At 46.3% G+C, this 19,723-nt stretch overlaps 1 protein-coding gene across 1 annotated transcript in view; it reads right to left on the bottom strand.

Annotated features, from left to right (window-relative positions):
* LOC124033592 (Wilms tumor protein 1-interacting protein homolog) overlaps positions 1 to 19,723 on the bottom strand; it is a 42,741-nt gene that overhangs the window by 16,897 nt on the left and 6,121 nt on the right. The gene's annotated exons all lie outside the window — the stretch shown is intronic.

The raw sequence follows: 19,723 nt of genomic DNA, 5'->3' as shown, positions 1-19,723 counted from the left end.
CAGAGTGAGCCCACTGAAGAACAGCCAGACGAGTGGAAACAGGAACGAAAAGGAGGTTACTAGGACAAGCGCGCGGCGACGCAGTGTGCGTGAGTGCTTGCTTAACCTGTCTTTCAATTCCCCAGACTGTTAACCCGACAACACGCCCATAAGGAAGAATCCCCTCGGGATCAGTAGAAGCCACAGAAGAACTAAACAGACGGGATAAGGCATCAGGCTTGGTGTTCTTGCTACCCGGACGGTAAGAAATCACAAACTCGAAACGAGCGAAAAACAACGCCCAACGAGCTTGACGGGCATTAAGTCGTTTGGCAGAACGGATGTACTCAAGGTTCTTATGGTCTGTCCAAACGACAAAAGGAACGGTCGCCCCCTCCAACCACTGTCGCCATTCGCCTAGGGCTAAGCGGATGGCGAGCAGTTCACGGTTACCCACATCATAGTTGCGCTCAGATGGCGACAGGCGATGAGAAAAATAAGCGCAAGGATGAACCTTATCGTCAGACTGGAAGCGCTGGGATAGAATGGCTCCCACGCCTACCTCTGAAGCGTCAACCTCGACAATGAATTGTCTAGTGACGTCAGGAGTAACGAGGATAGGAGCGGACGTAAAACGTTCTTTTAGAAGATCAAAAGCTCCCTGGGCGGAACCGGACCACTTAAAACACGTCTTGACAGAAGTAAGAGCTGTGAGAGGGGCAGCAACTTGACCGAAATTACGAATGAAACGCCGATAGAAATTAGCGAAACCTAAAAAGCGCTGCAACTCGACACGTGACCTTGGAACGGGCCAATCACTGACAGCTTGGACCTTAGCGGAATCCATCTGAATGCCTTCAGCGGAAATAACGGAACCGAGAAAAGTAACGGAGGAGACATGAAAAGAGCACTTCTCAGCCTTTACATAGAGACAATTCTCTAAAAGGCGCTGTAGAACACGTCGAACGTGCTGAACATGAATCTCGAGTGACGGAGAAAAAATCAGGATATCGTCAAGATAGACAAAAACGAAAATGTTCAGCATGTCTCTCAGAACATCATTAACTAATGCCTGAAAAACAGCTGGCGCATTGGCGAGACCGAACGGCAGAACCCGGTACTCAAAATGCCCTAACGGAGTATTAAACGCCGTTTTCCACTCGTCCCCCCTCTCTGATGCGCACGAGATGGTAAGCGTTACGAAGGTCCAACTTAGTAAAGCACCTGGCTCCCTGCAGAATCTCGAAGGCTGATGACATAAGGGGAAGCGGATAACGATTCTTAACCGTTATGTCATTCAGCCCTCGATAATCCACGCAGGGGCGCAGAGTACCGTCCTTCTTCTTAACAAAAAGAACCCCGCCCCGGCCGGAGAGGAAGAAGGCACTATGGTACCGGCGTCAAGAGACACAGACAAATAATCCTCGAGAGCCTTACGTTCGGGAGCCGACAGAGAGTATAGTCTACCTCGAGGAGGAGTGGTCCCCGGAAGGAGATCAATACTACAATCATACGACCGGTGAGGAGGAAGGGAGTTGGCTCGGGACCGACTGAAGACCGTGCGCAGATCATGATATTCCTCCGGCACTCCTGTCAAATCGCCAGGTTCCTCCTGAGAAGTAGGGACAGAAGAAACGGGAGGGATGGCAGACATTAAACACTTCACATGACAAGAAACGTTCCAGGATAGGATAGAATTACTAGACCAATTAATAGAAGGATTATGACATACTAGCCAGGGATGACCCAAAACAACAGGTGTAAACGGTGAACGGAAAATCAAAAAAGAAATAGTCTCACTGTGGTTACCAGATACTGTGAGGGTTAAAGGTAGTGTCTCAAATCTGATACTGGGAAGATGACTACCATCTAAGGCGAACATGGGCGTAGGCTTATCTAACTCTCTGAAAGGAATGTCATGTTTCCGAACCCATGCTTCGTCCATGAAACAACCCTCAGCCCCAGAGTCTATCAAGGCACTACATGTAGCGCCCGAACCGGTCCAGCGTAGGTGGACCGACAAAGTAGTACAGGACTTTGATGGAGAGACTTGAGTAGTTGCGCTCACCTGTAGCCCTCCGCTTACAGATGAGCTCTGGCTTTTACTGGACATGAATTAACGAAATGTCCAGCAACTCCACAATAGAGGCACAGGCGGTTGGTGATCCTCCGTTCCCTCTCCTTATTCGAGATGCGAATCCCTCCCAGCTGCATGGGCTCAGTCTCAAAGCCAGAGGGGGAGATGGCTGCGATGCGGAGCAGGGAAACACCGTTGATGCGAGCTCTCTTCCACGAGCCCGGTGACGAAGATCTACCCGTCGTTCTATGCGGATGGCGAGAGCAATCAAAGAGTCCACATCTGAAGGAACCTCCCGGGAGAGAATCTCATCCTTAACCATAGCGTGGAGTCCCTCCAGAAAACGAGCGAGCAGCGCCGGCTCGTTCCACTCACTAGAGGCAGCAAGAGTGCGAAACTCAATGGAATAATCCGTTATGGACCGTTCACCTTGGCATAAGGAAGCCAGGGCCCTAGAAGCCTCCCCACCAAAAACTGAACGGTCAAAAACCCGAATCATCTCCTCTTTAAAGTTCTGGAAATCGTTAGAGCAAACAGCCCTTGCCTCCCAGATAGCTGTGCCCCATTCTCGAGCCCGGCCAGTGAGGAGTGAGATGACGTAAGCAACCCGAGCTCTCTCTCTAGAGTATGTGTTGGGTTGGAGAGAGAACACAATCTCACACTGCGTGAGAAAGGAGCGGCACTCAGTGGGCTGCCCGGAGTAGCAAGGTGGGTTATTAACCCTAGGTTCTGGAGGCTCGGCAGGCCAGGAAGTAACAGGTGGCACGAGACGTAGACTCTGGAACTGTCCAGAGAGGTCGGAAACCTGAGCAGCCAGGTTTTCCACGGCCTGGCGAGCAGCGGACAATTCCTGCTCGTGTCTGCCGAGCATGGCTCCTTGGATCTCGACGGCAGTGTAACGAGCGTCAGAAGTCGCTGGGTCCATTCTTTGATCGGTTCCTTCTGTTATGCAGGTGAAGGAGGACCCAAACGCGACTTAACAGAAACAGAGTTTATTAATGCTCAAAACCGAATAACTGAAATCCTCTAGATAGTAGAGGGGAAAACAACTGGAGAAGCGGCCACAGACTGCAGGTCGCTTCGGGTAGGCGCAGGCCGTAGTCAACTGAGACACCTGCTCACACGCAGCGTCTGAAGAAGGCACAAAACACGACAGGACAGGGTGATACACAATCACGGCAAAAAAACACGACAGGACAGGGCGAAACGCAATTACAGCATGGAATACAAAACAAGGAACCGATGGAACAGGAACGGATCACAAAGGAATAAATAGGGAGTCTAATCAGGGGAAAGGATCGGGAACAGGTGTGGGAAGACTAAATGATGATTAGGGGAATAGGAACAGCTGGGAGCAGGAACGGAACGACAGAGAGAAGAGAGAGCGAGAGAGTGAAAGGGGGGAGGGGGAGAGAGAGGGATAGAACCAAACAAGACCAGCAGAGGGAAACGAATAGCATGGGGAGCACAGGGACAAGACATGACAATAAATGACAAACATGACATAATCATCATTATTTTACATTGACATTGTAGTCATTAGGAAGAGCGACTTACAGGATGACCATACCTCTTGCATCGCGTGCGCGAGCATTGCAAAATACATTTAGAAATCTATGTTATTCAATTATTGCACCCAAACTGCTTGCGCATGCCAACGAGCGTCTGCGTTGCCACGGGCTAAAATAGAAATTGGTTCTATTTCTAACGCAGATCATGCTGAAAGTTCTGCCTCTCCCATCTCCTCATTGGTTTATAGAAGCAGGTACCCACGTGCCATCTCCTCATTGGTTATACCCACGTGGGTGACAAAGACGAACGAGGTCAGTGGCGGTAATGCACCTAATTTATGAAAGTTGCCAATCGCAATATAAAGTCCAGAGAAGAACTTGCCTGGAAGGAAGAGAGATGACTAGAAACGATTCGGTTGACCATTTTATGTGTGAATTAATTGCCGGAGTAGAGGACCTTGTGCATTTCAGGAAAATAACAACTCAATGTTTATATCCCAGGACAATATATCTAGCAACCTCAAGCTAGCCAAATAGGACAAATTAGCTAGCAAGTGCAAGCTAACTAGCTAAATTGACATAAATGCTTAATGCTTTTCGACCTGACCCCAAATTAATATAATTGGTTCAGAGTTTGTTTTGATATTTTAACCTGCGTGTCGTGATTGCGTTTGGCGTGAGGGGAAAAAATACAATTATGCACGATAGCGCACGTGTGCTGCCGGTTTGGGTTCCGTGTTACAGGAAAAATTAGGGTTAAGTGCCTTGCTCAAGGACACATTGACAGATGTTTCATCCAGTCGGCACGGGGATTCGAACCAGCAACTTTTCGGTTACTGGCCTAACATTCTTAACCGCTAGGCTACCTGCCAGCCATTATGATCAACATATTCATCATGAATCCTACTTTCATACAGCAGTAAAGTACACGTCGTTGTAACTGCTTTAGCTAGTAATTTCCATGTTCCATCAATGATCTATAAAGGGTGTATATACAGTACCTGGACCAAACTAATGTGTCTCTGTGAGGTTCATTGATCTATGTTGTATCTAAATTAAAAATAGATTAACCAGAGGTTTTAGGGGTTGGCAGGAAGCATTCTCTTAATGTGGCACAATAACAAAGTGACTCAGCAAAAGTTAGTGGGCTATGTCCAACGAACGACCACTGACCTGGAAACACTAGACAATTTAGTGGGAAAAAAGGTGAATTACCCACAGGTGTGGACTACAAACTTTCATCTATGTGGTTCTTTTTAGGTTAATAGTAAACCCTTACTAAGGAAGGAGATAAGGAAGGCACCCAGCCGGTGACAACTATTTGGACATAGCATTGGACTAATGATTCCCCTGCTTTCCTCTCACGCACAAGATGGCCTCTGCATTGGTCACATTCAACAACGAGTGCAGGGTCAAAGCCTGGGTAGGGTGAGTCCAGGGTCACTACGCCTACAGGACACAACATCCCTACAGGGGACTGTTCACCCCCCCCCAACTTCCTCCCATGATGACAGTAATGAAGAAAGAGTGTCATCATCTAGTCCTCTCTCTAACAATTTATTCTGACAGTATTTCAAGGCAATGATACTTTCTAGAGCCAGGCCAATTTAAAATATGTGCTAGACGTATACTGCTATAGATGCAGGATGTCTCTTTGACAGGTCTTAACCTCTTGGACTCATAAATGGCCTATATGGATGAGGCTAAATGTAAATGTTTCTTACAGAACAAATATGGAAAGCATATGCGCAACCATGGTAGCAATTAAAAGGGAACATTTAGGAGATTATGGGAAAATTATTAGACTAAAGATGAGGACATGCCAGCTGACAAGACTGAATCCAAACATCACACCGTTGACAATGTAAATTACATTAGTTTTATCAGGGGCGTAACTTTCACTGGGGACAGGTGGAACATGTCCCCCCCCATTCTAAAATTTGAATTCCCCCCCCCCAGTTTTATTATTGGAATGTGATATAAAACGAGGCAACTGTGTGACGTTAGCAAATGTTTCATCCCCTCTCGACTGAGGTGAATGAAAAAGCTATGCTAGTGAGTAGCTATTACAGCCAGGTCTGCTCTAGCCTGTGATAGTGATATGTGATATGAGGTGGCTATCATTACTATTTAACAGCAGTTGTATGTATAGAAATGTTTTGTAGCCTTTGTTTTGTGATGTTAAAAAAATGAACTTGGCAAGCTTGGCAGTTTATGTACCGTCAGAGAGCGCTGGCCAAAAATGTAATTACATTTGCTATTATTTTTGCCTCAATCAAACTATACCTCAATCAAACAATGAAACCATCGGCCAAGCAATTGATGATTGATATTCTGACGTCTTTTCATGCAATGTGAATTCTATTAGTCAGTTATCAATGTAATGTAATCTGTCAGTTTCTCAAGCTAATTCTCAATTTTTCACACTGACACAGTAATAAACATCTCTAAAGTTACAGGCTTCCCAGTCATGGTGCACAGTAGAGGCCTGCGTGGGACCGATCTTTATCATCTCGCTTCTGCTCGCACTCGCTGGCTTTCTGTCCGGCTCCAACCCGCTACAGCAAGAACTGGTTCCAAACCCAACCGCAGTCCCGCAATGTTATTTTAGGCGTATGTGACACAGATCACTTGCCGGGCATGGTCCCAGCAATTTTGTGCCCTATAGCCTATATCAGACTGAGAAATATGGGTGATAAATATGTAGCCCTATTCTAGGCAATGTAGCAAACTATAGCCTAATCATAGACCTATTTAGGAAGTACATTTCCTTGCAAAGATAACTGCTCCGTGCTTCTCCGCCCATGTATACATAGGCCTACTCTATTTAATTGAGACCACACAGGCACCTGATCTCGCTGGTATGGCTACTGAACTGGAAGCAGCAAGAATGATGACAGTCACACTTGCTACATTTTGCATAGTCCTGTTGTATATCGCCTACCTTTTAGGAGGACAATTTGCAGGCAGAGACAAATGAATGAGTAATCCTTTTCAATGATTACATTTTTTGATTATCAATATTTATTTACATATTTAAGTTTTAAGGACCATATCAAAATAATCTGTGGGACAACAAAAATATTTTCATCCCAAAGTCGTCTGTCTGAACACCTGCTCCCGCCTGTGAATGACAAAGTTTCATCTTGAATTGATGGGTAGACCTACAGTAGCTACAGGACAGCAGCTTAAAGCTACAGTCTGGGATCTGGGAATAATGGTAATTTCAATCATTGAACCATTGATTCTATTCTTGGATAATATAATGAATAAATGTACACCAAAGTAATTCTTTCTCATGCCTCATTTTAGGAGGATTGTGACATTACGTGAATGGTGAAAGGGGTCTCAGCAGGGTCAGGCAGCCAGGGAAGATCAGTCTGGGACAGAGGTGAGGTGAATTTTTGCAGATACAACACTTTATTCTCTCTGTTCAGCAAACACTGGACAAGCCAGATGCTATTTTAAGGCAGTCTGACAAACCTCCAAAGTTGATTTCCAAACTGTATCAAGGGTTGATAGAGGCTTTTCCCGATGACACAAAACATGTAAAACAAACATGTGAGGAAGACCTGGGAAACACTATTGATGATGATGAATGGATACAGAGATGTTAGTAATGCCCAGTCATGTTCATATACAGTACTAGTCCAAAGTTTGGACACACCTACTCATTCTGTCATGCAGGTGAAAGAGGACCCAAACGCGACTTAACAGAAACAGAGTTTATTAAAGTCCAAAACGGAATAACAGAAATCCTCTAGACTCGTAGAGGGGAAACAACTGGAGAAGCGGCCACAGACTGCAGGTCGCTTCGGGTAGGCGCAGGCCGTAGTCGACTGAGACACCTGCTCACACGCAGCATCTGATGAAGGCACAAAACACGACAGGACAGGGTGATACACAATCACGGCAAAAACACGACAGGACAGGGCGAAACGCAATCACAGCATGGTGAATACAATACAAGGAACCGACGGAACAGGAACGGATCACAAAGGAATAAATAGGGACTCTAATCAGGGAAAGGATCGGGAACAGGTGTGGGAAGACTAAATGATGATTAGGGGAATAGGAACAGCTGGGAGCAGGAACGGAACGACAGAGAGAAGAGAGAGCGAGAGAGTGAGAGAGGGAGGGGGAGAGAGAGGGATAGAACCAAACAAGACCAGCAGAGGGAAACGAATAGCATGGGGAGCACAGGGACAAGACATGACAATAAATGACAAACATGACAGTACCCCCACTCACCGAGCGCCTCCTGGCGCACTCGAGGAGGAATCCTGGCGGCAACGGAGGAAATCATCGATGAGCGAACGGTCCAGCACGTCCCGAGACGGAACCCAACTCCTCTCCTCAGGACCGTAACCCTCCCAATCCACTAGGTATTGGTGACCCCGTCCCCGAGAACGCATGTCCATAATCTTATGTACCTTGTAAATAGGTGCGCTCTCGACAAGGACGGGAGGGGGAGGGAAGACGAACGGGGGTGCGAAGAAAGGGCTTAACACAGGAGACATGGAAGACAGGATGGACGCGACGAAGATGTCGCGGAAGAAGCAGTCGCACAGCGACAGGATTGACGACCTGGGAGACACGGAACGGACCAATGAACCGCGGAGTCAACTTACGAGAAGCTGTCGTAAGAGGAAGGTTGCGAGTGGAAAGCCACACTCTCTGGCCGCAACAATACCTTGGACTCTTAATCCTGCGTTTATTGGCGGCTCTCACCGTCTGTGCCCTGTAACGGCAAAGTGCAGACCTCACCCTCCTCCAGGTGCGCTCACAACGTTGGACAAACGCTTGAGCGGAGGGAACGCTGGACTCGGCAAGCTGGGATGAGAACAGAGGAGGCTGGTAACCCAGACTACTCTGAAACGGAGATAACCCGGTAGCAGACGAAGGAAGCGAATTGTGAGCGTATTCTGCCCAGGGGAGCTGTTCTGCCCAAGACGCAGGGTTTCTGAAAGAAAGGCTGCGTAGTATGCGACCAATCGTCTGATTGGCCCTCTCTGCTTGACCGTTAGACTGGGGATGAAACCCGGAAGAGAGACTGACGGACGCACCAATCAAACGACAGAACTCCCTCCAAAACTGTGACGTGAATTGCGGGCCTCTGTCTGAAACGGCGTCTAACGGGAGGCCATGAATTCTGAATACATTCTCAATAATGATTTGTGCCGTCTCCTTAGCGGAAGGAAGTTTAGCGAGGGGAATGAAATGTGCCGCCTTAGAGAACCTATCGACAACCGTCAGAATCACAGTCTTCCCCGCAGACAAAGGCAGACCGGTAATGAAGTCTAAGGCAATGTGAGACCATGGTCGAGAAGGAATGGGGAGCGGTCTGAGACGACCGGCAGGAGGAGAGTTACCCGACTTAGTCTGCGCGCAGTCCGAACAAGCAGCCACGAAACGGCGCGTGTCACGCTCCTGAGTCGGCCACCAAAAGCGCTGGCGAATAGACGCAAGAGTGCCTCGAACACCGGGATGACCAGCTAACTTGGCAGAGTGAGCCCACTGAAGAACAGCCAGACGAGTGGAAACAGGAACGAAAAGGAGGTTACTAGGACAAGCGCGCGGCGACGCAGTGTGCGTGAGTGCTTGCTTAACCTGTCTTTCAATTCCCCAGACTGTTAACCCGACAACACGCCCATAAGGAAGAATCCCTCGGGATCAGTAGAAGCCACAGAAGAACTAAACAGACGGGATAAGGCATCAGGCTTGGTGTTCTTGCTACCCGGACGGTAAGAAATCACAAACTCGAAACGAGCGAAAAACAACGCCCAACGAGCTTGACGGGCATTAAGTCGTTTGGCAGAACGGATGTACTCAAGGTTCTTATGGTCTGTCCAAACGACAAAAGGAACGGTCGCCCCCTCCAACCACTGTCGCCATTCGCCTAGGGCTAAGCGGATGGCGAGCAGTTCACGGTTACCCACATCATAGTTGCGCTCAGATGGCGACAGGCGATGAGAAAAATAAGCGCAAGGATGAACCTTATCGTCAGACTGGAAGCGCTGGGATAGGATGGCTCCCACGCCTACCTCTGAAGCGTCAACCTCGACAATGAATTGTCTAGTGACGTCAGGAGTAACGAGGATAGGAGCGGACGTAAAACGTTCTTTTAGAAGATCAAAAGCTCCCTGGGCGGAACCGGACCACTTAAAACACGTCTTGACAGAAGTAAGAGCTGTGAGAGGGGCAGCAACTTGACCGAAATTACGAATGAAACGCCGATAGAAATTAGCGAAACCTAAAAAGCGCTGCAACTCGACACGTGACCTTGGAACGGGCCAATCACTGACAGCTTGGACCTTAGCGGAATCCATCTGAATGCCTTCAGCGGAAATAACGGAACCGAGAAAAGTAACGGAGGAGACATGAAAAGAGCACTTCTCAGCCTTTACGTAGAGACAATTCTCTAAAAGGCGCTGTAGAACACGTCGAACGTGCTGAACATGAATCTCGAGTGACGGAGAAAAAATCAGGATATCGTCAAGATAGACAAAAACAAAAATGTTCAGCATGTCTCTCAGAACATCATTAACTAATGCCTGAAAAACAGCTGGCGCATTGGCGAGACCGAACGGCAGAACCCGGTACTCAAAATGCCCTAACGGAGTGTTAAACGCCGTTTTCCACTCGTCCCCCTCTCTGATGCGCACGAGATGGTAAGCGTTACGAAGGTCCAACTTAGTAAAGCACCTGGCTCCCTGCAGAATCTCGAAGGCTGATGACATAAGGGAAGCGGATAACGATTCTTAACCGTTATGTCATTCAGCCCTCGATAATCCACGCAGGGGCGCAGAGTACCGTCCTTCTTCTTAACAAAAAGAACCCCGCCCCGGCCGGAGAAGAAGAAGGCACTATGGTACCGGCGTCAAGAGACACAGACAAATAATCCTCGAGAGCCTTACGTTCGGGAGCCGACAGAGAGTATAGTCTACCTCGAGGAGGAGTGGTCCCCGGAAGGAGATCAATACTACAATCATACGACCGGTGAGGAGGAAGGGAGTTGGCTCGGGACCGACTGAAGACCGTGCGCAGATCATGATATTCCTCCGGCACTCCTGTCAAATCGCCAGGTTCCTCCTGAGAAGTAGGGACAGAAGAAATGGGAGGGATGGCAGACATTAAACACTTCACATGACAAGAAACGTTCCAGGATAGGATAGAATTACTAGACCAATTAATAGAAGGATTATGACATACAAGCCAGGGTGACCCAAAACAACAGGTGTAAACGGTGAACGGAAAATCAAAAAGAAATAGTCTCACTGTGGTTACCAGATACTGTGAGAGTTAAAGGTAGTGTCTCAAATTTGATACTGGGAAGATGACTACCATCTAAGGCAAACATGGGCGTAGGCCTGTCTAACGGTCTGAAAGGAATGTTATGTTTCCGAGCCCATGCTTCGTCCATGAAACAACCCTCAGCCCCAGAGTCAATCAAAGCACTGCATGTAGCACCCGAACCGGTCCAGCGTAGATGGACCGACATAGTAGTACAAGATCTAGATGAAGGGACCTGAGTAGTAGCGCTCACCAGTAGCCCTCCGCTTACTGATGGGCTCTGGCCTCTTACTGGACATGAATTAACAAAATGTCCAGCAACTCCGCAATAGAGGCACAGGCGGTTGGTGATCCTCCGTTCCCTCTCCTTATTCGAGATGCGAATCCCTCCCAGCTGCATGGGCTCAGTCTCAAAGCCAGAGGAGGGAGATGGTTGCGATGCGGAGCAGGGAAACACCGTTGATGCGAGCTCTCTTCCACGAGCCCGGTGACGAAGATCTACCCGTCGTTCTATGCGGATGGCGAGAGCAATCAAAGAGTCCACATCTGAAGGAACCTCCCGGGAGAGAATCTCATCCTTAACCACTGCGTGGAGTCCCTCCAGAAAACGAGCGAGCAGCGCCGGCTCGTTCCACTCACTAGAGGCAGCAAGAGTGCGAAACTCAATGGAATAATCCGTTATGGACCGTTCACCTTGGCATAAGGAAGCCAGGGCCCTAGAAGCCTCCCACCAAAAACTGAACGGTCAAAAACCCGAATCATCTCCTCTTTAAAGTTCTGGAATCTGTTAGAGCAATCAGCCCTTGCCTCCCAGATAGCTGTGCCCCATTCTCGAGCCCGGCCAGTAAGGAGTGAAATGACGTAAGCAACCCGAGCTCTCTCTCTAGAGTATGTGTGGGGTTGGAGAGAGAACACAATCTCACACTGCGTGAGAAAGGAGCGGCACTCAGTGGGCTGCCCGGAGTAGCAAGGTGGGTTATTAACCCTGGGTTCTGGAGGCTCGGCAGGCCAGGGAGTAACAGGTGGCACGAGACGTAGACTCTGGAACTGTCCAGAGAGGTCGGAAACCTGAGCGGCCAGGTTCTCCACGGCATGGCGAGCAGCAGACAATTCCTGCTCGTGTCTGCCGAGCATGGCTCCTTGGATCTCGACGGCAGTGTAACGAGCGTCTGAAGTCGCTGGGTCCATTCCTTGGTCGGTTCCTTCTGTCATGCAGGTGAAAGAGGACCCAAACGCGACTTAACAGAAACAGAGTTTATTAAAGTCCAAAACGGAATAACAGAAATCCTCTAGACTCGTAGAGGGGAAACAACTGGAGAAGCGGCCACAGACTGCAGGTCGCTTCGGGTAGGCGCAGGCCGTAGTCGACTGAGACACCTGCTCACACGCAGCATCTGATGAAGGCACAAAACACGACAGGACAGGGTGATACACAATCACGGCAAAAACACGACAGGACAGGGCGAAACGCAATCACAGCATGGTGAATACAATACAAGGAACCGACGGAACAGGAACGGATCACAAAGGAATAAATAGGGACTCTAATCAGGGGAAAGGATCGGGAACAGGTGTGGGAAGACTAAATGATGATTAGGGGAATAGGAACAGCTGGGAGCAGGAACGGAACGACAGAGAGAAGAGAGAGCGAGAGAGTGAGAGAGGGAGGGGGAGAGAGAGGGATAGAACCAAACAAGACCAGCAGAGGGAAACGAATAGCATGGGGAGCACAGGGACAAGACATGACAATAAATGACAAACATGACACATTCAAGGGTTTTTCTTTATTTTTTACTTTTTTCTACATTGTAGAATAATAGTGAAGACATCAAAACTATAAAATAACACATATGGAATCATGTAGTAACCAAAAAAGTGTTAAACAAATCTAAATATATTTATATTTGAGATTCTTCAAAGTAGTAGTTGTCTGGTGTGTCCAAACTTTTGATTGGTATATTTTTTAAGGGATGTTCCCCCCACTTCTAAAACCAAAGTTGCACCCCTGAGTTTTATTATATGTAAATGTGAAGTGCACATTTGGACTCACGTTTGCTTGGCTTGCTTGTATGACATCAAAGCGGAATTTATTATAATCCTCAACATTTCATCTTCCAAAAGAAATAGGGTTCTCGTAATATACAGCATTTCCCTCACTTACACGGAACCCAAACCGGCTGCACGCATGCACCATCGTGCATACATTTATTTTGTCCCCCTACACCAAACGCGATCACGACACGTAGGTTAAAATATCTAAATAAACTCTGAACCAATTAGATTCATTTGTGGACAGGCCAAAAAGCATTAAACATGTATGGCAATTTAGCTAGTTAGCTTGCACTTTCTAGCTAGTTTGTCCTATTTAGCTAGCTTGCTGTTGCTAGCTATTTTGTCCTGGGGTATAAACATTGAGTTGTTATTTTACCTGAAATACACAAGTTCCTCTACTCTGACAATTAATCCACACATAAAACGGTCAACCGAATCGTTTCTGGTCATCTCTCCTCCCAGGCTTTTTCATCATTGAACTTATATGGTGATTGGCATCTACACTTTCATAGTATTACCACAACAACTGGCAAAACAGTTAGTCTTTCAATCACCCATGTAGGTATAACCAATGAGGAGATGGCACGTGGGTACCTGCTTCTATAAACCAATGAGGAGATGGGAGAGGCAGGACTTGCAGTGCGATCTGCGTCAGAAATAGGAATGACTTCTATTTTAGCTCTTGGCAACGCAGACGCTCATTGGCACACATGAGCAGTGTGGGTGTAATAATTGAATAACATATATTCCTACATTTATTTTGCAATGCTCGCGCACGCGACACAAACTGTGTAGTCTGGGTATTAGACATCAAAACATTTGCAAAAGTTGCCCAATTAATGGGAGGGATGGGGGCAACTTCTTGTCATGCGAGGTACTCAAGTTCAGAATGGTTGTCAGTCAAAACCCATACAGAGCCTAATGGAAGAGACCCTGAGCTCTGACGTCAAGTACAGTACATTCACTGCGTTCCAATTTAGGTGTTTATCAGTGTCCAAGTCTGCCATTTTCAACCCGTATACGGGTACGAGTCTAAAGGGCTACCTGTGTTGGGGTCAATTCTGTATTGAGTTGCGAATTGCTTTTTAATTCCAATTCAATTCTTGAATTTGAATTAGCCACACCCCAATTAAATGTCCTCAAACAATCGCATGGCATGCTTTCGCTGTAAAGCCTACTGTAAATCTGACAGTGCAGTTATATTAACAAGAACTTAATCTTTCAACCGATATAAGACACTTGTATGTACATAAATGTTTAATATCCATCATTTTAATAATTATTTATTTGAATTGCGTGCCCTCCGGTTTCGGGATGCGAGCGGGACGCCTAGCCCAAAGAGTTTTTTTAAGGAAATGAAAATCTGCGGAAACAATCCAACATGTTTCTGACAGTAATTCAGTTTGCCTTGGAAGCACATTTTATGACTGAAAGTGAAATACTGTCAGCTTTGTATGTCGCGGAAAAAAAATACACGTTTAGGCTGCAAACAGGTCCCAAAGCGCACATTCGCATTTTCTCAAGATGAAAGAAAGAAATCATATTTCTCCACTCCTATTCCCAAGACAAAATTAACATTTGGTCTATCATTCACTGCAAGAAACAATGAATTATGCATGAGTTAATATTATAATAGCCTACATGTGAGGCCTACAGTCAGAGTCCAGACTTCAGTTACTATTCCAACTATTACTTTTCCCATCTGAACTTCAAAGCTGATACTATGTGAAACTGAGTCTGCGCAGACTGTTTAACAACAGTAAATGGGATAAGATGTAAACATGCCACAGTATCCCGTCTAAGATCAGCATATCCCAGGCATCTTATCTGGGTTTCTTAAAACCAGGATAGGAGCTTATTTGGGTTATTGTAAACTGATATGATGTTTATATGCGTAATCTCAAAAACAGGGATATTGGTGTGCATGTAGGGCTGCAGGTAGCCTAGTGGTTAGAGCATTGGGCCAGTAGCCTTCAGCAAGGATCTTAACCATACTACTATGTGTATGTGACAATAAAGCCTATTTATGTGTAAATTTGGTCATTGATTATAATCTGCCTTGCTTCAGCTGACAGCAGTTAGACTCTCTTGATTACGCCAAGGCTGCTGGTCGATCTGTACAACCTCCAAACTCCAAGCCCAGCATACTACTCTAGTCTGGTCTGGTCTGCTAATGTTCCTGGTCTGCCAATCTTACTGCTAATGTTCTTTAAATACTCCCCCACTGTTCCAGAACTTCCAGGAATATTTCTGAACATGTTTTTGTTTTTTTCCATAATTGGGGCATTGGCATCGAACAATTCCATGAACAGTGTGGACAAACTGTTGGCTGCCATACAATTTAAACACATGAATCTGCACTGATAATGGCAGGTCCTGAAAATGTAATGGCACCTCTATTATACCATCTGTACCACACTTGCACCTCTTCTGCTCGGCTTTGAAAAGATGGCTGTTCCTAGGAGATACAGGCTGGAGAAATGTGAAGCTAGCAGTGACAAGTCTTCACAAGGTTTACAAGGCAAAGGCTATCTATGGTCTCTGATCTTGGAGTGTCTGAACTTTGAGTGCAAGGCCCAAGTGCTCCCAGGGAGTAGAGCTGAAATGTGTTATAGTGAGGTGGGGAAGGTAGGGAGGAGTCTGCACTCCAGGGTGGTTGATTTTTGGAGGGAATGTGGACTCCCACCACTTGACGATATCTCTGCTAAGCAGGTCATTATCACAGCACCCCCCCACACACACAGTTTATTGTGCATTCTCCAGACCAAGGTCTCCTCCAGCTATCACAGTCCCATTCTGCTACATTACAGACGCATGCACTTGCCTGAAGCCTCCTCTGTCTCCTACGGTATCTGACTACGAGACAGATAGCGGAGCTGAGATGTTTGCAGGGAAATATGCTGACAATGAGGTGGGGTAGAGCAACATTCTTATAGGCTTTGTTGAGCTGATATCTTCTGAATACTCATAGGAGCAACTGCCCCAATCCTGTCTCTCTCTGCCTTTGTTTATTTTCCACTATACTTTATTTCCACTGTAGTTTAAGGCTTTGCTTATTTCCACTGTACTTCTATAGTACAATCCTGCTGGAGCTTCAGTCTGAACAAAACAATGGACCATGTCCATGTGCACACCGCCAGGTACATGTCCATGTGCACACCGCCAGGTACATGTCCATGTGCACACCGCCAGGTACATGTCCATGTGCATACCGCCAGGTACATGTCCATGTGCAGACCGCCAGGTACATGTTCATGTGCACACCGCCAGGTACATGTCCATGTGCAGACCTCCAGGTACATGTAGATATACAGACCTCCAGGTACATGTCCATGTGCAGACCTCCAGGTACATGTCCATGTGCAGACCTCCAGGTACATGTCCATGTGCAGACCTCCAGGTACATGTCCATGTGCAGACCTCCAGGTACATGTCCATGTGCAGACCTCCAGGTACATGTCCATGTGCAAACCTCCAGGTACATGTCTATGTGCAGACCTCGAGGTACATGTCCATGTGCAGACCTCCAGGTACATGTCCATGTGCAGACCTCCAGGTACATGTCCATGTGCAGACCTCCAGGTACATGTCCATGTGCAGACCTCCAGGTACATGTCCATGTGCAGACCTCCAGGTACATGTCCATGTGCACACCGCCAGGTACATGTTCATGTGCACACCGCCAGGTACATGTCCATGTGCACACCGCCAGGTACATGTCCATGTGCAGACCTCCAGGTACATGTCCATGTGCACACCTCCAGGTATATGTCCATGTGCAGACCGCCAGGTACATGTCCATGTGCAGACCTCCAGGTACATGTCCATGTGCACACCGCCAGGTACATGTCCATGTGCAGACCTCCAGGTACATGTCCATGTGCAGACCTCCAGGTATATGTCCATGTGCAGACCTCCAGGTACATGTCCATGTGCAGACCTCCAAGTACATGTCCATGTGCAGACCTCCAGGTACATGTCCATGTGCAGACCTCCAGGTACATGTCCATGTGCAGACCTCCAGGTACATGTCCATGTGCAGACCTCCAGGTACATGTCCATGTGCACACCGCCAGGTACATGTCCATGTGCACACCGCCAGGTACATGTCCATGTGCAGACCTCCAGGTACATGTCCATGTGCAGACCTCCAGGTACATGTCCATGTGCACACCGCCAGGTACATGTCTATGTGCACACCGCCAGGTACATGTTCATGTGCACAACGCCAGGTACATGTATATGTGCACACCGCCAGGTACATGTCCATGTGCACACCGCCAGGTACATGTCCATGTGCAGACCTCCAGGTACATGTCCATGTGCAGACCTCCAGGTACATGTCCATGTGCACACCGCCAGGTACATGTCCATGTGCAGACCGCCCAGTACATGTCCATGTGCACACCGCCAGGTACATGTTCATGTGCACACCGCCAGGTACATGTCCATGTGCACACCTCCAGGTACATGTCCATGTGCACACCTCCAGGTATATGTCCATGTGCAGACCGCCCAGTACATGTCCATTTAATCTCCTAAGGTGGAAGCCTTGCCGTGAGGAAGGAAAGCTTGACAGGAAAAACTGAACAGAATAGGGAACTTGCTACAACTAAGGAAAAGTTCATGGCATTTTGAGCAAAGTTGACTTGAGATGATTTCCCATAAATGTTGCTGTAAATCGTAAAAGGCCCTCTCAAACGGATGTGGACAGTGTTTAACATGAATGAAGAGACTAGGGAGGGAGAGGGTTAGAGAGGGAAAGGGACTAAGCACGAAAAGTCTAATTTGTTCTTAATTGAAATCATTATGTCCAGTGTGATCAGGACAGGACAACACCACTGGACACATCTGGAGAAGAAAGAACATTGCCCTTCATTGTTTGTAGCACACTCAGTGATGTTGCTCATAACCCAGAGAGTTCCACACCTTTGGGGACCAGGGGTGTAGTGCTGCCGGAGTATGAAGGAGTGGTGCTCCCTCAATTCTTTCAATTTGAGAATACATGCAGCTGGTGTAACTATTTCTGGAAAATTAATTCTGATAAATTTGAAATAAATTATATTTAATTACCACTAAAATTATATGAAAAACGATAGAATGACAAACCAAATAAATATGTATAGCAGCCTAGAGGTAGGTAAGTGGTGGTTTGTTCCCTTTCTTCTCTCTGGTGGTGAGAATGATGAAGAACTATAAGCTGTGTGTGTGCACTGTGGAAGTCCGTCAAAGGATGGACCACAATGGCCAATGAAAACGTTGAAAAACAACATTTCCCTGTGTGTGTCTGCCTTGATGTTCATAAAAGTCCACGGACCCCCTCTGCGCAGTTGAACCCAGAACGAAATGTGACCACTTGGTTAGAGCAACAACGTTCTGCCAAGGACACCCAAACCAGAGTGGCCACCGCAAAGCCTGAGAGCCTGACCTTCTCTGGAAGATGTGGTAGCCCTGCTTGGGATACTTAGCCTACATTGGCTATTAGTTGAGACGCAGGGCTCGTTCTAGCTTGGTATGTTAGGATGGGCAATTGGAACTGTGAATTGGGCCAAGTTTGAGGTAATAATGCATTTAGGTTATAGTTTATTGTGATGCATGAATACATCACACTAAAAGCTTGATTTTATGGTGGTTTAAAAAATTCTACATAGTAATGATTTATGTTCACTACTTGGTCAATTGATATGAATATGTTCAATCTATGCAAATAAATGACATGAATTGATAGTTCACCTCTCTGTTTTCTTTTATTCTGTAATAGGGTATATTTTATTGTGTTCAAGCAAATCAAATCGTTCATTTATAATAGAGCATGTAAGCTACACAATACAATGAAATGCCTACTCTCAATAAAGCTCTCCTCGCAAGCAGTGCAATGATATTAAGCTAAGTATTTGTTTTTACATTAGGCAATAACCAAATAGCTACACCACATAGTATTGTTCCTGAACTGGCCAAATGGAGGAGCTATCCTTCAGCACCACAAGTTGGTTTAACTACTTTAAGATCATTGTGTGCTCCTGGCGTTTTCCTTTCAACACTACGAAGAGCACTCCACTTGCTTAAAATGAAATCTCATCAAGATCTGTAGCCTACACCGAATAGTTATCACTTATTACTATTGTTACAAATAGAACACTATCACTTCACACAAGTAAAAAACAATCCACATGTGCCAACTCAACAGTGCGCGCCACTAGGCAGGATATACCCTTTGATTGAAACAAAATACAAGGCTAATAGTTTGTTACCACAATCTACTCTAATTCGCTCATAAAACAGTAGGCTAATAGTTTGTTAACACAATCTACTCTAATTGGCTCATAAAACAGTAGGCTAATAGTTTGTTAACACAATCTACTCTAATTGGCTCATAAAACAGTAGGCTAATAGTTACCACAATCTACTCTAATTAGCTCATAAAACAGTAGGCTAATAGTTTGTTACCACAATCTACTCTAATTCGCTCATAAAACAGTAGGCTAATAGTTTGTTAACACAATCTACTCTAATTGGCTCATAAAACAGTAGGCTAATAGTTACCACAATCTACTCTAATTGGCTCATAAAACAGTAGGCTAATAGTTTGTTACCACAATCTACTCTAATTAGCTCATAAAACAGTAGGCTAATAGTTTGTTACCACAATCTACTCTAATTGGCTCATAAAACAGTAGGCTAATAGTTTGTTACCACAATCTACTCTAATTGGCTCATAAAACAGTAGGCTAATAGTTTGTTACCACAATCTACTCTAATTAGCTCATAAAACAGTAGGCTAATAGTTTGTTACCACAATCTACTCTAATTG

Source organism: Oncorhynchus gorbuscha, linkage group LG04 (assembly GCF_021184085.1).
Source record: "Oncorhynchus gorbuscha isolate QuinsamMale2020 ecotype Even-year linkage group LG04, OgorEven_v1.0, whole genome shotgun sequence".
In the NCBI taxonomy this organism is placed as follows: domain Eukaryota; kingdom Metazoa; phylum Chordata; class Actinopteri; order Salmoniformes; family Salmonidae; genus Oncorhynchus; species Oncorhynchus gorbuscha.
The sequence above is the reverse complement of the archived record's forward strand: the minus strand, read 5'-3'. Positions and strand labels throughout refer to the sequence as shown.